General features: G+C 48.6%; 1 protein-coding gene across 1 annotated transcript in view; it reads left to right on the top strand.

Moving 5' to 3' along the window:
- The window catches only part of LOC147666670 (complement C3-like), a 285541-nt gene that overhangs the window by 124140 nt on the left and 141488 nt on the right, over window positions 1-19913 (top strand). The window lies entirely within an intron of this gene.

Below are 19913 nucleotides of genomic sequence, written 5' to 3'. Positions count from 1 at the left end.
TTAAACCATCTCTGTTGCCGTGCCACTATTCGACTTCCCCCGAGGCCCTCCTAAACTCGCCCGATTGTAGGTGTTTCAGGATATGCTGCACGGGAGCGGTGCCTCTTTCTGGACCCACTAACGCAGGCACTAGTGGTAAACCTGTGCTTAGCATAAGGAGGGAATATGGATTTCTGATCAATGCGAGATCCCTGATAAAGAACAATGTGGCCTTTAAGGATTTCATTTTGGACAGAAGACCCTCTTGGGTCTTCATTACGGAAACATGGGCTAAAGACTCTTCGGGACCAGATTTGGTTGAGGCAGTGCCGGAGGGCTATACTCTAGTCAGGCAGGACAGAGTGGGACGTGCAGGTGGAGGGTTGGGCATTCTTTATAAGGACTCTCACTCCTGCCGTATCACCCCATTATCAGCCCCCCATGATGCCTTTCAGGCCCTCCAATTTTCTATTAATGCAGCATATGCTGCTCCATTCATGGGTATTCTTATATACCGACCTCCTGGGCCCAGATCAGATTTTGGACAGCACCTGCTCAGTATTTTAGAACCACATTTTGGTTGTGAGCATGTAACGGTATTGGGAGATATGAACTTTCATCTAGAAAATCTTGAGGCGAGTGAAACCCTCTCTCTCCTTGATACTTTATCTGCTTGTGGCCTGCAGCAGCTAGTCAAGGGTTCCACCCACCAGGCGGGCCATACGTTGGATGGGGTTTTTTCGAATGACAGTCGGCTGACTATCGATGTCCCTATCCCGCACACCTGGTCGGATCACTTCGCAGTCCCCTTGGAACTGAATGTTACTCCTGCAAACAACATTCCGAAGGGCCCTAGTAAAATGGAATTTAGGCGCAATCTTAAGAATATAACCAATGACTCACTTGCTCCCCTAATTCCCACCACGGCTATCTCTATGGATGAGGATGTGTGCTCAGCTGTGTCTAAGTTAGAAAGCTCCATCACAGTAGCTATGGATGAACTTGCTCCAGCTTCCCTACACTACTCTGCCAGAGAAAGGCCGTCGGCCCCCTGGTACTCGGAGTCACTAAGACTTCTAAGACAAGGTTGTAGGAAGCAGGAACGACTTTGGCAGGCCAGTTGGGCTACGCAGGATAGGGAAAACCATAAATCTCTTTTAAGGGAATATAAGGCTGAGGTCATGAGAGCAAAGCAGGAGTATTTTTCGAATCTTACCACAGCGCTTACCTCGCCGAAAGAGTTGTTTAAGATCGTGGACTCTTTGACTACCCTGCAAACCCTGGACCCTGTCACTTGCACTCAGCAGCTCTGTGACGATATTGCCTCATACTTCCATACAAAAATTGTCGAGATTTTCTCGGCCTTAGAGGCACAAAGGGCTTCAATATCTTTCTCCCCTCTCAATCCATCCCCTCGTTAGTATCTGCTGGGCCTTCTACTCTGGCATGTCTGTCTAGTTTTCCCCCCCTTTCCCTACAGGAACTGGATGTTCTTTTGACTAAGACTAGATCGGGGTCCCCCCTTGACCCTTGCCCTCTTAAACTTCTTAAACAGTGTAAGGAAACTCTCTTGCCCCCTCTACTGGAGATTATGAACAGGGCAATGCGGGATGGCATTTTTCCCTCTCAGTGGAAGAGAGCGGTGGTTAAACCCCTTTTGAAAAAGCCTACCCTAGACCCGGAGGTTCTTAAAAACTTTCACCCCATTTCGCTGATCCCAGCTCCTGCAAAGATGCAGGAAACCCACCTTAACCAGCTTCTTGCATCTTTTCTGGAAACCTCTGGTCTGTTGGATCACTCGCAGCACGGATTTCGGAGGGGCCATAGTACAGAATCGGCCCTTACCATAGTGCTTGATAACATCTGCACTACAGTAGATAAGGGCATGACTACCCTCCTTATCCTGTTAGATCTTACGGCTGCTTTCGATACCCTGTCTCCCTTGGTGCTAATATCTCAGCTGAGGGAGACAGGGGTGGAGGGGCCAGCCCTCAGTCTGTTGGCCTCCTTCCTTGACCAGAGGGAACAGAGAGTTAAGCTGGGGGAGTTCCTATCACCATCCAAGCCGGTGCAGTGTGGGGTCCCACAGGGGTCGGCATTAAGTCCGACCCTGTTTAACATCTATGTGACCCCACTTGCTAGGCTTATTAGATCGTTTGGGATGGAGGTAGTCTCCTACGCCGATGACACCCAGATCTTGTTGTCTCTCGCCCAGTCTGTCAGCTCCTCTGCCTCCAATTTTAGACACTGTATGGAGGCAGTTGCCCAATGGATCATTGACAATTCATTGAGGCTGAATGGCGAGAAGACAGAGATCCTAGTGTTCGGTGGGAAGGATGACATCTGGTCCGCAAAATGGTGGCCCTCATCTCTGGGGACCTGCCCGGTACCCACGCTCCTGGCCCAAAACCTGGGGGTCATGATTGACCCGGCCCTTGCGATGGGTCAACAAGTGAATAGGACAATCTCTACTTGTTGGGGCATTATCAATATCCTGCGGAAGATCAAGCACTATCTGTCCCTGCAAGCCTGCAAGCAAATTGTGGTCGCACTAATAGCCTCTCGGCTTGATTACTGCAACGCCCTATATGCAGGTATAAAAAAGTGCCTCCTACAGCTAATACAAACTGTGCAGAACGCCGTGGCTAAGTTTGTGCTGGACATGCCTAGGCGGTCGTCAGCCACCGCCGCTAGGAAATCCCTGCACTAGCTTCCAATTGAAGCTAGGATCTCCTTTAAGGTCCTTTGTCTGATTTATGGGGCTTTGACCAGTAAGGAGACGGGAGGAATAAAAGATCTGCTGGTTCCGTATGCTCCTTCTAGAAACCTCCGTTCTTCTAATAAGCTCTTGCAATCAGTCCCTTGAGTCCGAAGAGCTAAGTGGGGAGGTAGGGCTTTTTCCAGCCTTGCTCCTAGATGGTGGAATACTTTGCCCTGTGAAAATTAGGTCCCTGCCATCGATGCAAGCTTTTAGAAAGGCCCTGAAGACATGGCTTTTTGCCAAAGCTTTCCCTTAGTTTTTGGGTCCTGCCTCTTATGATTCCTTTTGATAGGCGCCTTGATGCCTCCACGCTAAGTTGCGCTATATAAGTTTTTATTCATTCATTCATCCTCTTGGGAGTTCTCATCACTAAGGCGTAAAAATCTGGACAGACCATCAGCGTTGGCGAGTTCTGTACCAGGGCGGTGTTCCACCGTAAAGTCCGTTCCCTGTAGGGAGATGGACCACCTCAACAGTTTTGGGTTCTCCCCCCTCATCTGCATTAACCATCTGAGGGGCCGGTGGTCTGTCTGAACACGGAAGTGAGTACCAAACAGGTAGGGCCTCAGCTTCTTCAGAGCCCAGACCACAGCAAAAGCTTCCCTTTCAATTGCACTCCACCTCTGCTCCCTGGGGAGTAGCCTCCTACTAATGAAAGCTACACCACAGATCCCTGCCCAATCTGGCACTTGTTGGCTTTGATAGTGAGGCCTGCCATTTGCAGAGCCTTCAACACTTCACAGAGGTGTTGCAAGTGTTCATCCCACGTGGAGCTGAACACAGCAATGTCATCCAGGTATGCGGCGCTGGATTCCTCCAACCCGGTCAGTACCTGGTTAACCAGTCTCTGGAAGGTGGCAGAGGCATTCTTCAACCCAAAGGGCATGACTCTGAACTGGAAGTGCCCCTCTGGCATTGAGAATGCTGACCTCTCCTTGGCCCCATCAGTTAAGGCAATCTGCCAGTACCCAGATGTTAAATCAAATGTACTGAGGTACTGGGCAGCTCCCAACCGATCCACGAGCTCATCAGCATTGGGGATGGGGTGTGCGTCAGTCTTCGTGACCGCATTGAGCCCACGGTAGTCCACGCAAAACCTGAGTTCTGGAGTGGCACCCGGCGCAGCAGCTTTTGGCACTAAGACCACTGGGCTAGCCCAGGGGCTGCTGGAGGGCTCAATCAACCCTAGCGCCAACATCTTGGAAACCTCTTCCTTGATGCTGGCCCTGACCTTGTCAGCTACCCTGTAAAATTTCTGTTTCACAGGCAAACTGTCTCCAGTGTCCACATCATGGATGCACCAATTGGTGATACCTGGGGTCAGGGAGAACAGGGAGGCAAACTGACCCAGCATTTGACGACAGTCCCTCTGCTGTTCTGGGGTCAGGGTGGGCGAGAGGACCACACCATCCACTGACCCGTCTTGCTCCTTAGCTACCAGGAGGTCAGGGAGAAGATCACTATCATCTTCCCCTCCAGCATCTATAGCCATGAGCATTTTTCATTCAGACCTCTCAAAATGTGGTTTGAGGCGGATCCCATGCAAGACTCTCAGGGGTTGCCTGGGAGTCTTCAAGTTAACCAGGTAGGTTACTTCTCTCTTTCGCTGCACCACCTCATATGGCCCAGTCCACTTGTCTTGGAGCGCACAAGGCTCCACTGGCGCCATCACCCACACTTTCTGCCCAGGTTGAAATTCGACCAGAGTGGTATTTTGGTTGTACCATCTTTTCATTTCTTCCTGGCTAGCTTCTAAGTTCTCCTGAGCGAGCTTCCTGGAGCGTTGTGTCTGGTTGCGGATGGCCAGCACATAGCTGAACACATCCTGGGGGTTTTTCCCACAGGAATTCTCCCACCCCTCCTTCACCAGTGTGAGAGGTTCTCTAACACGATGGCCATACAGGAGTTCAAAGGGACTGAACCCTAAGGACTTCTGACGCACCTCCCTGTAGGCAAACAACAGGCATGGTAACAAGACGTACCACTTCCGTCTCATGGACTCCGCTAGGCCCATAAACATACCTTTCAGGGTGCGGTTGAACCTTTCAACCAACCCATTTCCTTGAGGGTGGTAAGGAGTGGTGAACTTATAAGTTACCCCACACTCCTCCCACAGAGACTTCATGTACCTAGAGATGAAGTTGGTACCCCGGTCAGAGACCACCTCTCTGGGGAATCCCACACGGGAAAATATCCGTATCAATGCACGGCCCACCACGGGTGCTGTGATTGTCCTGAGAGGGACTGCTTCCGGGTACCGGATGGCATGGTACACCAAGACCAGGATGAACCTGTTGCCTAAGGCTGTCTTGGGGTCCAGGGGCCCCATGATCTCGATGCCCACCCGCTCGAAAGGGGTGCTCACCAGAGAAAAGGGTTGGAGGGGTACCTTGCACTTCACTCCAGTCTTGCCACTGGCCTGACATGTTTGGCATGACCTACAAAAGAACCAATGTGCTTCCTCATCTGGGGCCAGTGGAAGTGGGTGACAAGCCTGTTTAGGGTCTTGTCTTGCCCCAGATGTCCTGCGAGAGGCACGTCATGAGCCAGACCCATTAGGAAGTCCCTGAAGCGCGCGGGTACCACCATCACATCGGCTGTACCGGGCTCAGCAAACTTGGGTTCGCTATCTAACAAGTCATCTTCCCAGTAGATGAAATGATCTCTGGCCGCTCCACCTGCTTCCTGGTCTGCAGCCTGTTGCCGAATACTAACGAGAGAAGGGCACTCTTTCTTCTCCTTACAGAATTCCTCCTTGGAGCGCCCACCTTCTTGCAGCCAATTGGTCAGCTCAGGTAGGTCGCCCAGTTCGGCCACCTGTTCCCCTGTAGGTTCCAGGGCATCCCCCTCAGGTTCTGCTCCCTCCTGGACCATGGGAATGGCTGGGGCTCGTTTCCCGCGCCCTCTGCCCTTTCCTCTTCTGGCAGATCTCTGAGCCACTGTTTCAGGCTCCAGTTCTGCTGAATCACCCCTACTGGCTGCCATAGCACGCGTGGTCACACAGATCCACGCAGGCAACCCCAACATCTCCAAATGAGTTCTGCATCCTTCCACGGAGAACTCTCCAGGTCATTACCTAGCAGACAGACTACAGGCAAGGCATCACTGACAACAGCTTACAAAAGACCAGAGACTCCACTCCACTCAAAGGGAACACGTGCCACTTTGCAGAGGCGCACTGAACTGTCTGGGAGCGGAGTACATTGGGGATACACTGCTCTTCAGACACCCACTGACACCTCACTGATGTCACTCTGGCTCCTGTGTCTCTCAGAGCCTCTATCTCCCTCCCATTGACGGTCACCTTCTGCCCATATTTCTTAGTGTTCAGGGGCAGTAAGGTCTCCTGGACCATCTCTTGGTCTCCTAAAGAGACAAGGGACATAACTGCTGACCCCTCCTCCCCACTAGAAATCAAATCCCCCCAAAAGCTACACTTGCTAACCCTGGGGCTGGAACACCAGTGGGTGCTGGGGGTCTCTTGGTGCACCGGTTGATAACATGTCCCACGTTATTGCAGTGAAAGCAGGTAGGGGGACCTCTGTTGTCCCTGGGGTTTCGGTTGTCATGCCAGCCACTAGGGGGCCATGTCTGTCTAGGTTTGGGAGGTTGGGATTCCTGTCCATGGGAACTATTTTGGGGCCCTTGAGAGAACTCCTTTTGGTCACCCTTGTCCCCCCCACTCTTCTGCTGGGGAATTCCTCTGTGGGCCCTGGTACTGGTCCAGCGGTTCGCCTCCTTAGCAAGCTCAATGGGGTCTGTCAGCTTGCTGTCTAAAAGATGCTGGCGTAGCTCTGGAACACAAAGACTACTCAAGTGCTCCCAACTAATTAAATGCAACAAGCCCTTGTAATCAGTTACTTTGCTGCCCTTCATCCAACCTTTCAGTGCACACGAGTACAAATTCACACACTCCATCCAAGTCTCAGACTCTTTCTTCTTAGAGTTTCTAAATTGCAGTCTGTACTGCTTTGGAGTAAGTCCATACCGGAGACATAGGGCCTCCTTCATATTGGGGTAGGTCATGGCACCTGCTAATGGAGACACTGGAGACAAGCATATGACACGACCTCTAAAACACGCTATGTCCAACAGAGGAAAGTATATCTCTCTGACATTAAAGCAGCTAAAAAAGAATATTTTACCAATCTTATAATGGAAGCGCGCCAAAATCAAAAAACCATCTTCACCATAGTTAAGTCCTTCACTCATCCGAAAGCTCTCATCACCGATGTACCTCCCTCAGAGAGTCTTTGCAACCAAATTGCTGACTACTTCGTTGACAAAATTGTCAACATTCAGAAAGACTTTCCCCCACCCTCGACAACCATCGTAGAAGTAACAGTTAACTACCCTCCTCTCTCCAGTTTTAAACCAGTATCCTTGCAACAGACAAGCAAGGCAATCCGGGCCTGTAAATCAGGAGCACCCACGGATTCCTGTCCCCCAATCATTCTTCACCATCTGATTGACACAGTCAACCCTTACATTAATGGAATCATTAATGAATCCCTTGAATCCGGAATTGTACCTGCCGAGTGGAAGAAGGCTACTGTCAAACCCCTGTTGAAAAAACAGAACAAACCATCTACAGATTTGACTAACATGCGTCCCATCTCCTTACTTCCTATTCTGGGCAAAGTCACGGAGCACTTAGTGCACGAGGAGCTTAAAACCTTTACAGAAGCCCATAACATCTTGCACCTCCAGCAATCGGGCTTCCGGTCCGGTCACTCCACCGAAACAGCTTTGATCGAACTTGCTGATTCTATCAAATTCCTACAGGATGAGGGCAAGCAAGCTGTCCTCATCCTGCTGGACCTCACAGCAGCATTCGACACTATCTCGCATGTTATCCTAATCAATCGAATGCGAGAGATTGGCGTGACTGACTCAGCCCTGGCCTGGATTTCATCATTCCTATCAAATAGGTCCCAGACTGTGGCACTAGGACCACACCTATCCTGCGAAAAGCCAATTACATCTGGAGTGCCCCAGGGGTCCATATTGAGCCCTCTATTTTTCAATATCTACATGGCACCCGTTTTAGCTGTGATAGAATCACATGGGATCTTGGTCACGTCCTACGCTGACGACACTCAATTAGTCGTCACCATTGACAAACAGCGTACTGACGCAGAGCTCCGGTTCAAAAACTGCCTCTCTGACGTCTTTGAGTGGCTAAATACTAATCATCTTAGATGCAATAGCGCAAAGACAGAGATCATCCCAATAGGTAAGAATCCTTCTTTTTCCCCGAAAGATTGGTGGCCCACAGGATCCGAGGCCCCTCCTAGTGCAGTTACATCAGCTAGAAACCTGGGCGTACAATTCGATTCTTCCCTTACTTTTGACGACCATGTTAAGATCACTGCCGGTCGATGCTTTGGATTAATAAAATCTCTGAGGAAATTTTTTGATTTCCTCCCAATTGCAGCCAGAAAGTCAGTCGCGGTAGCCCTGTTACTTTCCCGACTTGACTACTGCAACGGCCTTATGGCCGGAGTGAAAAAATCTACCCTCAGAAAGTTGCAGAGCTTACAACATGCTGCAGCTCGACTGGTTTTACAACTCCCCAGAAGGTCATCTGCGTCTGTAGCCCTGAATTCACTTCACTGGATGCCACTGCACAAAAGAATCCTTTTCAAACTGCTTCTCACAGTCCATAAAACCATGCAAAATACAGGACCTCGTTACTTTGTAAACCGTTTCAAGCGCTATAACCCCTCGCGTTGCTTGAGATCCTCTGGGACTAACCTCGTTCAAATTCCCAGATTTAAATATAAGACCAGAGGAGGAAAATCCTTCAATGTTCTGGCAGCTAAAGCCTGGAACACCCTACCCGCCGACCTTAGAGCCATAGACAATGAGAACAATTTCAGAAAACTCCTCAAGACATGGGTCTACAAACTACCAGACTCCTCTGTCCTGGCTGCCATTTAGTTCTCTCTTCCATCCATTCCACTTTTTCAGTTATTCCTCTGCAGCTCGCCCAGCGCCATGATGCTCCCCTGGGAGCAAACGCCTGCGCTTTACAAATGCCCATAAATATCAAATTCTAAGGGCTCTAGAGCACTCCTCCCGGAAGCCTCAAAATGTTTCCACAGGCCCGCCCCCCAATACTGTTCAAAGAAGAACAAGGGGAACCCTACTCACATAGGAACCAGGGCATTAATTTATATAAAAAAACAGCGGTTCCTGTGGTATGATACTACAATTTAACATTCAGTATGTAACTTAATCACAATTTATAAAAACACGAGGGCTATCGGGGATGTCAAAAAAGGTAGCACCAACAATTTGAGAGACTTCTCAATACTGTTTATATACTTCAAAACATAACTGCAGAATTACACAAATATATTCAGCTTGTCACACATTCATGTGAACACAAAAATATAAAAGTGCACAGTGTCCCAAATGTACATATGAAAATGAATATACAAACAACATACATTAAGTGTAAGCACAGTGGTTTCTCATAGAATAACAATTTGGAAGGAAAATGACCAAAATAATAATAATAAATTATTTATAGTGTCTATACAATATCCTAGGCACTAATTGTTGGTTCAATTCCTTATGGCGTCAATAAGGAATTGAACCAACAATTAGTGCCTAGGGACACTGTGCACTTTTTCATTTTTGTGTTCACATGAATGTGTGACAAGCTGAATATATTTGTGTAATTCTTCAGTTATGTTTTGAAGTATATAAACAGTATTGAGAAGTCTCTCAAATTGTTGGTGCTACCTTTTTTGACATCCCCGATAGCCCTCGTCTTTTTATAAATTGTGATTAAGTTACATACTGAATTTTATATTGTAGTATCATACCACAGGAACCGCTGTTTTTTTATATAAACCCCAATACTGTTCAGGCACACCAATCATTCTCAATGTAATCTCATAAGAAGTAAACCAGGCATAAATATCCTCACTCCTATTGTAATTCTGTACCAGATCCTTGGGATATATACTTTACCCCCGTGCACTGGCTGTGCGCTGCCACCATTTGAACTGGCATCCACCTCCTTGGCTTTAAGATCCAGTTCTCTCATGCTCAACTCATGAGCCAGAAGCAATTTCTTTTCTTCCAAGGCACGGGCACTTTTGCTCTCTTTCACCACCTTTTCTCTCTCCTTTTCAATTTCCAATTGCTTCATTTTTAACTTCAGGACTTCCAAGTCATATTCTCTCACTCTTTGGTTCTCCTCTAACTCTTCTTGAGTAAAACCCCTACTGGAATGGTTGCTGCCAGGCCTTGAGCCTACTCTGCTTACAGGCAGATCTGTGATTTGAAAACCATTCCCTGTATTTGCATCATTTCCCTCTTGTGCCTCCCAATGGGCCTTCAAGATTCTCTGCAGCTCCTCTTTCCTGAGGGTACTCTTTGCGGGGCACCCAAACTCTTGGCAGAATTTCCTAAGATCTTTTGCTCTGTAGGAATACAAGTCCTCAATGACAAACTCCAATTCTACTTCTGCCCCCTCACTGAGTGCCTTCCTATTCACAGACATGATGCTTTGAAGAGTTACTCAAAAATAGAACCAACCAAAAAAACAGTAGTATTTGGTGGTGTAGTGGTCTGCACTCACTAGTGATGTACACCAATCACTGTAGGTCTAGTACAAATACAAGTTCAAATCCCACCGCTGACCAGCAATGTTAGAACTGGGGGTCTCTAGTTGGCAGAGGTAGGTACCATTGTCCAAATAGGGACGCTTGCTTCTAGTCAGGGTAAGGAGGAAACCCTCTGAGATAACCCCTGCTCACCCTCTAGGTAGCTTGGCACGAGCAGTCAAGGCTAATCAAAAGGCAATGTGTAAAGTATTTGTACCAACACTCACAGTAATACAGTGAAAACACCACAAACTGACTCCACAACAGTTTAGAAAAATAAAGGTATTTAATCTGAACTGCACAAGACCAAAACAACAAAAGATCCAACATACACAGTTCAACAATATGGTTGCAAAAGAGTTCTTAAAGTTGCGATAAAAATAATCCACAGTTGCGTGAAAAGTTCACAGTTGCGTCACGTTTAGCCAACAGTAGATGCGACAAAGTTCCAAAAGCAGAAGCTGGTGCGGTGGAAAACAAGTGATGCGTTGCTCCTGAAACCTTGGGGAGGCGTTTGTGACAGCCCTGCTGCGGCAGCGGGTGTGTTGCGATGAATCCAGTCTGTATGGGGAGGAAGGCCACTTGTATGGATTCCGGTGCGTAGGTGCCGTAGGACGTTTGTTCTCGCAAAGGCACGATGCGACGATCTCGTAGGGGCTGCGACGATCTCCAGGGCGATGAGGCGCGATCCAGCAGCGATCTCTCTCTCACAGCTCCTCGATGTGATTGCTCTGCGATGATATTCGCAGCGACGTGATGTGGCAAGCGGTGCGGCGATCTCACCCAGCAATGACAGGCTCTGCGACGATACTCGCAGCGATGGTGATCTTCCCGCAAGCGAAGGGTGCGACGTCTTAGGCAGCAGCAACAGGCACTGCGACGATCTCGACCTTCGTAGCGGCAGGAATTTCCTCGCACTGTCGGGGATGCGCTCCTCAGCAAGCGATGCAATACATTTTCTGTAGCAAAGTCTTTAAAAGCGTGATTTGCAGCTTCCCAACACAGGTACATCTTCCAGAGGCACCACACATGGGCCAAGCACTCCAGGAAGGACAGAGCTCTCTCAGCAGAGCTCAGGGAAGCTGGGGGTGAAGTCCTTTTGTTCCTGGGACTTCAAAACAGGGAGCCAGCTCTTCTCAGGCCCTTGGAGATTCCTTCAAGCAAGGGGACACAGCACAAAGCAAAGTCCTTCCCCTCTTCTTGGCAGCGAAGCAAAAGCAGGGCAATCCAGCATAGCGACAGCAGGACAATCTTCCTTCTACAGTTTCAGCTTTCTCCTTGACAGAGGTTCCTTCTTGATTCCTGGATGATCTAATTTTCTGTAATCAGGGGTCCTGTACTTATACCCCTAAAAGTCTTTGTTCCCTTTGTGCAGGAAGGCTCTGAGCCCGGTCTGAACCAGTTCTGGGTGTTCCTTGAGCATTTTGTTTTCCTGGCTTCTCCTTTCCTTTCAGAGTGAGGGGCAGGGTCGTCAGCCGCCCAGCAGGAGGTGAAGCCAACATTGTGGAAGGCAGGCACAGCCCTATTCATGGCCTGGTGCTATCTCCTCCCACCACTCAAGTTGCAAATGTAGTCATTCAGCATAGGGCTGACTCAGCCAGCCTCCTGGGGAATCCCCAGCCCCTGTCAAGGCACTTAGAAAGGTCAGACAAGAAAACAGCAACTTTCTAAAAGTGCTGTTCTCAAACACAGGATTTAAAAACAACCTTTCCTAAAAGATGTGTTATTAAATTTTGAGTTCAGGGATACCAGACCTTTATGTCCTATCTTGTTCCTATGGGAAGATATGCGGGTAACCACTGTAGCCAGCATCCCCCATGATAGCCTATGGAGCAAGATAGCCTTGCAGCAGTGAAAAACGAAAAAAAGTAAAAAAGGAAATTGCCTGTAATTCACTACCAGGGCATGTCACCTGCCCAGTACATGCTCTACCTTTCACATACACTGCACCCTGCCCAAGGGGGTACCTTGGGCCTTCTATAGGGGTGACCAATGTGCACAGAAAGGGAAGGGTTAGGCCTGGTCAGTGGGGACACTGACCAGGAGGACATGGCAGTTCACAGACTGCACTAGAAAAGAATTACCTCGTGACCTAAATACTTCTCTTTTTGTCACATAGTTTATATACTTTTGCAAAAAGTCCTTCAAAACATGGCAATCACACTTTCAATGATATTTATATCACATGACAACCTGTGATTCCTTAGCCACAGAAAAAAGAGAGTTTTTTGAATGAGAAGGAATGTATGAGTTAGTGTATGTGTGAAGATATGTGTGAGTATGTTTATATGTGTGCTCTGTAGGGTGTCCTTTGTTTTTGAATTTGTATATGCAATTTGGAAAATGTATACATGATGATTTAAATTTTACTATTTATTGAAATGAACTCAAAAAAAGTATAAAATAAATTTTGATATAAATGGAGAAAAAACAAATACATTGATATAAATATCATTGAAAGTGTTATTGCCATGTTTTGAAGGACTTTTTGCAAAAGTATATAAACTATGTGACAAAAAGAGAAGTATTTAGGCCACGAGGGAATTCTTTTCTTGTTGTAGTGTTGTTTTCCTCTCTATTCCCTGGCTGAAAGTATTTAAGAGGGGACCCCCTATATATGTTAATAAGTTCACAGACTGCACACAGGCACTGCGGTGGCAGGCCTGAGACATCTTTTTAGGGCTACTCATGTGGGTGGCACAATCAGTGCTGCAGGCCCACTAGTAGCATTTGTCATCACCAGCCCTGGCACACCCAGTGCACTTTACTAGGGACTTCTAGGTGATACAAATATGCCAATCATGTATATCCAATCACAACAATAATTTACACAGGGAGCACTTACACTCTGGCACTGATAACCTATTATAATTAGGTTAATGCTGTACAAGATGGGGGCGGGAACAATACAAGGTGAGTGCTGCCATTGGTATGTCAAGCTAACATCAATCTTGTGGTCTAATCGGAATACAAAATGAAGAGGATTACTGTGGTTGAGCAAGCAGCACAAACTCTAGTAATCATGACTACAGGGGTATGCAGTTGCTAGTAAGTGCATATTTGTCTGCTTAGGTCATATAAATTTTCGCAGAGTCTGCAGGAAGCATTACTCGGTAGGAACAAATGCCCTCACACACCTAGATAGGTGTCATGCTTCATCAATGGGCTTTTGCACCACGTCGGGCCGCTGCTGCATGCTTGACAGGCACCCTCAATGGGGGCTCTTTACTGGAGGTTTTTTTACAAGCTGTATGGTGAAGTGCGGATGTGTTAGAAGTAAATATGTGAAAGAGTGGAATAAAAATAGGACAGGGGGTATTCTACAGAAATATTTTAGCGATTGAGTCCTCCTGCCTATGTTAAAATATGTGGTGCTACCTACTAGAAGTGATTATCTAAAGTAGCTGAAGGTCGACATGTTTCAAGCCTAATTTAGTCATGTGAATGATCAAGTGGCTTTTCATCAGGACCATGACAACTTAATCTACACAGTGACTGGGGTTTCGATATATGAGTTAATTTGTGTTACTCGTAGCCACCTATACTTCTCTATGTATCAATGTAAGTAAACCAATTTTTGAGAAGACCCGCTGAATGTATAAATCAGTACTCCTCAAGTATTTTGCCTGGTGACACGCTTATTAGCATGCATCTTCTGTATGTCAGCACACTGGAAGACCTGCTCATGCCAGCATTCTCGGGAATACCCCAGTGGATGTTCTTAAAAATTGGTTTTCTTACCTCCCCTTTTATGTTACCTAACATAATTGCTAATACCTGGGCAAACTTGCCTATCAGTTTCATCCCTAAGTCCAAGGCAGATTCTGCCCTGTACTCATTCTGAATTTGTTTTAATACGTCTGGGATAACTGCTATTGGGGGGTACCATGAGTTCTGGTATAAACGGCAGCGAAAACTGTACCCCAAGGGGTACAATCCTCTATCAGCCTGATTCATGAAGCTAAATTGCGCTCGCAATAGCTACGAAAATGTTATCGCGGGCGCAATTTCCCTAATCGGTATTCACCACTAAAATAGCGAATTCGCTAACACAGAATTGCGAAATCGCTAAAAGATTCGCAGAATCCCGGCAGTTGCAGTTGCGATTCGGAATTAGCGAGAAATCACGGATTCTGCGAAAAAAATTGCGAAATCGCAAATTCCTCGCAATCGGGATTCATAAAAAATCGCAATTAGCGAAAAACCCAAAATCACATTTTGCGAGGCGCAATTTAAGGACAACCCAAAGCAGGTGGTAACCATCAAACCCATAGTAAAAAAAAAATTGAAAAACCGTTGGCCAATCAGCAACTGGTGCTGGCCTGACCAAACACACTTAAGGAGAAGCAGCATCAGCATAAGGAGTGTCACAATGCCAGGAATGTACATGGTGGTCAGGCGGCGAAGGATACAGCGAGCAGCACGGAGGAGATGCAAAATCCAGGCCAGGATATTCCGCCAGCGGGTCACCCTCCTGGGCCAAACCAGAGAGCAAATATGCGCAAAGTACCACCTGAATGGGGCAATGATCATCAAGCTAATTCAGGACCTTGACCCCCTGATGCAGCACCCAACAAGGAGGCCAATGCCGTGCCAACACATGTCCAGGTATTGTGTAGCCTGCACCTCCTGGCCTCCGGGAGCTTCCAGGGGATAGTTGCGGCTGCTGGGGGGATATCCCAGCCCACCATGTCCCGCTGCCTAGGGAGTTTCCTTGACGCAATGCTGACCCAGCTACACCACCACATCAAATTTCCAACAAGCCAACAGGAATTGGATGAGACCAAGCTTCAATTCTACAATGTCGCCCATTTCCCACACGTGATAGGATGCATTGACTGTACTCACATCCACATCTGCCCACCAGCTGCAATGGAGTACATGTACCGCAATCGCAAGTCCTACCACTCCGTCAACATCCAGATGGTCTGCAATGCTAAGACATACATCACGGACATAGTGGTACAGTACCCGGGGAGTACACATGACTCATTCATATTCCGGCACAGCGGCCTCCACACACGACTGGCCAGGGGAGACTTCGGGGAAGGACACCTACTTGGTAAGTACACTTTGCCCACAATGTCACACTGCGATGAAGTAGCTGCACTGCACAGGCACTCACCCTCTGCTCCTCTCATTCAGGTGACAGTGGCTACGCCCTGCGTGAATACCTCCTCACCCCATACCTCAACCCTGCTACACCACAGCAACGGCGTTACAACGTATCACACATACGCACAAGGAATTGCATTGAGAGGACTTTTGGGCTACTGAAGAGCAGATTCTGCATACTTCACAAGACAGGTGGGGCCATGTACTACAGTCCTGATGTGTACTGCCGCATTGTGGCTGTGTGTGCAATACTACACAACATTGCTACCAAGCGCCGGATACCTGTAGACATCTCTGGTAGTGAATCGGAAGGGGACGACCGGCCACCTGCACATGTGCGTCATGCACGCGGGGAGAACCCAGCTGAAGGCCACGGATGCCGCAACCACATCACAATGAACAGTTTCTAGTGCACCCTCTCCCCTCACCCAACAAATCACAATTGCATGCAAATTGAAATAATGACAGAACGCCAATGTGTGATGCTATAATAAATATTATTGTTTGATTCACAATAATAGTGCAAGTTGCCATCCTTCTTATGCAATCAGTATTGCCCCATACTGCTGCGTCCAATACACAGGGCAGGCTTATAGTGTTCAGCCTGTGCCTGTAAAAGTACATGTAAGTCAGGTGCGCCTCCGGCGCGAAGCACCCAAGCGCCTCTCCGGCTCCTCCTCAGCCACCGCACGTGACCCTGCAGTGGGCCTGGTGCTACGTCCCAACACCCCTACCTGTGAGGCAGACTGGCTGCTCACACTTGAGGTGCCCTCGCTGGCATCGTCCCCCCGACATTGCCAGGTGGAGCGGGATGATGTGCCATAACGGCAGTGGTGAGGTGCTCTAATACCCTGGCCACATCCTCGCAGCATTGAATTAGCTGCTGCTGCGCCAGGGACCGGCGCGATAGCTGCGACGTGGCATTCCCGATCACGTAGTTCGATCGAGTGTAAGCCGTCAGCCGCGTCAGTAGCTGCCGGTGGCGGCGGCGGGCCGTGTTGCACTGGGATATCATAGCAGCTGTGTTGGCCTCCATGGCTGCCGTCATGCGGTCCATCCCCTCCCCCACACCTGCCATGGCTGCCGTCATGCGGTCCATCCTCTCCCCCACACCTGCCACATTGCGGCCAATATTATACAGCTGCAACTGTATGGCCCCTTGCCGGCGTGCCTGCAGCTGGTGAATGCGTAGCATTCTACGCTCTATACTCATGCTCGGCAAGCGCACTTCCACCCCCTCCTGGCGCTGGGTGCATTGTTCTGCAGGCGAGCCCTGCCACGCCTGCTCTGCTGGCTGGCCACAGTGGGTGGCCGCTGTGTCACCGCTGTCACTGGAGCAGATGTGGATGCGCCAGCTGCTGGTGGAGTTGAGCTAGGCGTAGATGGTGCGCCAGACGGTGGAGGCACAGATGTCGTGGGCCTGGCTGCAGGGGTTGGTGCTGCGCCAGACGGTGGAGGCACAGATGTCGGGGGCCTGGCTGCAGGGGTTGGTGCTGCGCCAGACGGTGGAGGCACAGATGTCGTGGGCCTGGCTGCAGGGGTTGGTGCTGCGCCAGACGGTGGAGGCACAGATGTTGTGGGCCTGGCTGCAGGGGTTGGTGCTGCGCCTGTTGGTGCAGGCTGTGTTGGTAACGGCACCTCCTCGACATCCAGTGCTTGCTCATCGATGAGCAGCCTGTCACTGTCGCTGCTGTCTGCGCCACCTGTGAGGGGAAGTGGACGTTCATTAGTTGCATGTATCTGTCACACGTGCAGTTGCTACATGCATGCTGGATGACATTCCCTGACTGGCTATGGCATTGCGTACTTTGGAACCTGTCTGGCTGCATTGGGGTACTTGTACATTGTGGCCACACTACATGTCCCACAATGCTTTAGGGCATTACCTAATGTGCACCGATGGCATGACTTTGGAACATTATGGGAGGCTATAGGGTCATGGCCATTCATAGGGGACAGGGTCGCAGTCGCATGCCACTTACCTTGGCTCTCTTGGGTGGGGCGGGATGAGTCCAATCTGGTGACTCCAATGCACGCCTCGGCCTCCAACGTGTCTTCGACGCGATCCTCCATGGAGGTGTTTGGAGGGACTGTAGGTCCTCCCCCTCCAGTGGCCAGGGACTCTCCCAGCCTCTCGGCAACCTTCTCCTTGGCACGACCTTGGAGGTCGTACCACCTCTTCTTTAGTTCTTCAAGTGACCTGTCGGCCATGCCCACGGAGTTCATTGTGGCAGCTATCCCGACCCAGATCCTGCGCTTCTCCTGCTCGGGCACCCTCCTTGACTCTCTCCCAAACAGTTTGGAGTGGTTCTCCACCACCCCTTCGATGATGTGCTCCAACTCCTGTTCGGAGAACTTCAGTTTTCTCTTGCGCCCGGTGTTGCTGGGCCCAGGTACTGCCTCCTCAGCCATTGCTGCAGTGGAATTGGAAGTGGTATTCCAAGTTTGCAGGTGTCCTTGCAGGAGCTGACTCTGTTGCTGCCTCGAGGTCTGCCTCACTGTGGTGATTGGGGGTGGGAACTGGCTGCTACCTGGTTGTGATGTCATCACTGTGCTCGAAATGCGACTTCCTGTTTTCCAGATCTCGCGATTTTGCGATCTCGCATTTTGCGATCTCGCAATTAGCGATATCGCTATTTGCGATATCGCAAATCCTACACGGATGTTGCCGAAAATAGCGATTTTTCTGCGATTTTCGATAATTATTCATGAATACCGATCTGCGATTTCTAAATTGCGATTCGCAGTTAATCGCAATTTGAGAATCGCAGATTCCGGTTTTCATGAATCAGGCTGTATAAGTGGAGCTATTCCCATTGGCATGCAAATTGATAGTATTCTGTGTTTTTCCTGCAGGCCGTAAGGGGAAATACAGCTTCAAGCTGTGCTATTTTCTGCACTATCCAGAACTGCATTTGCTCACTTTTAGTGGGCATTCTTCCCATAATCGCGTTCGGCATTTATGGGCTGATATTTTTTGTAGTCACTTGAGGTTGACCAGCTTCAGTAATCCGCGTAGGTTGCATTGTAAGTGTTCACATTACGAACTGTGTTAGGTGTCAATATAGTTGTACTATGTCTCTGTAAAGGGTTCATACGTCTGCTTCTGACAACCTATCAATGTCTGGATGCAGTGTGTAAGCAGCTAGGACCGGCCAGTTCGCTCCTTCTCTGCTGAACGGGCAGAGTCTCACATTTGTTGTTGTGTGGGGGAAGGCGCCTTTAAACCAATTAATATGCTCTTAATATGTTAACTGGACATCTTTGTCCACATCTGGAAAGTATTCTTCAGGTGTGTCATCCTCAATGTAAGTATGAAACAACTGTGTGAGAGCATCTGCAGGTGGGAATTTGACCCAAGAATAGAATACCCCTGTCCTAAATGCCTTGTGGGCCTCAATCATGAAGGTAACACTACCGCCCACTGCCGGGGAGCCGTATTACAATAGTAATTGCATGTCTGCAATTTTCTGAGGCCAGTCAGACTATGACTGCTTGCAAACTCAAAGTGTACCATTTCTGTTCAAATACAATACAAATTGTTTGTCTCTACATGCACTAAGGCTCTCATTTGAAGTTGGGCAGGCTGGCCACAAGCTTCTTGGTGAGTTTGGGGTACCATATTACCTGCCCCAGCCGAAGCCCTATTTAAAGTCTGCTGCTTCAGCAGGGAATTTTCACCAGAAGTCCTACTGCCAATAAAGCAAAAGCACTTTTATGAGAGCTACAAAATGTCACAACTAAAGCAGGGCAGCCAGAATCTTTTCATATTTCTAAGACATATCCCAAAAGAGGGGGTTTGCTTTTGCAAAAGGGAAAATTAATGTCCTTGACATGCAGTAATTATTCACCCAGCACTTGGGGGGCATAGATCTTTTATCCTGGCTGAGACAGCCATGCTACGTATGGTGGTCAGTGGAAGATAAAAACAGAGTGGACATGAAGTCAAAGGGCGAATGGAAATAGGATGGGCCTTTAAAAGTCAAGTCCGCCAATGGTTATGCAACAGCTGGCCACCCTTGAAGGTTTTTCAAACAACTGAACTAGGTATTGCTCCGCCATTGGAAAAAAAGCAATTCCCTTAGCTGTGCATAAGTTTGAGGAACTGAGAGTTAGGGCAAATGAGGGAGCTGAAGATTTCTGGCAGATACCCCGGGGTATCAGCTCCCCCTATATGTGTTGGAGATTGATATTCTCATACCAGAGACTAAAGCAAAGAACTGGGTAGCGCTTCAATGGACAGTCCATTTGTTGTGCAATTGGGTGAATGTCCGTAGTCTTCAGAGGGTGCTTCCAATGATGGTACACACTGGCACATCTGTAATAAGGTGTCTGGTGTTCACATTTGGGGAAGCAATGTGTTCTGAAGAGAGAAGGTTGGTGGAGAGAAGGGAGCCTCCTAGGTATAGTTTCTGACATTGCTGAACTTTTTGCAG

This window comes from Lissotriton vulgaris, unplaced genomic scaffold (assembly GCF_964263255.1).
Source record: "Lissotriton vulgaris unplaced genomic scaffold, aLisVul1.2 SCAFFOLD_822, whole genome shotgun sequence".
Classification (NCBI taxonomy): domain Eukaryota; kingdom Metazoa; phylum Chordata; class Amphibia; order Caudata; family Salamandridae; genus Lissotriton; species Lissotriton vulgaris.
This window is presented reverse-complemented; position numbering and strand designations above follow the sequence as displayed.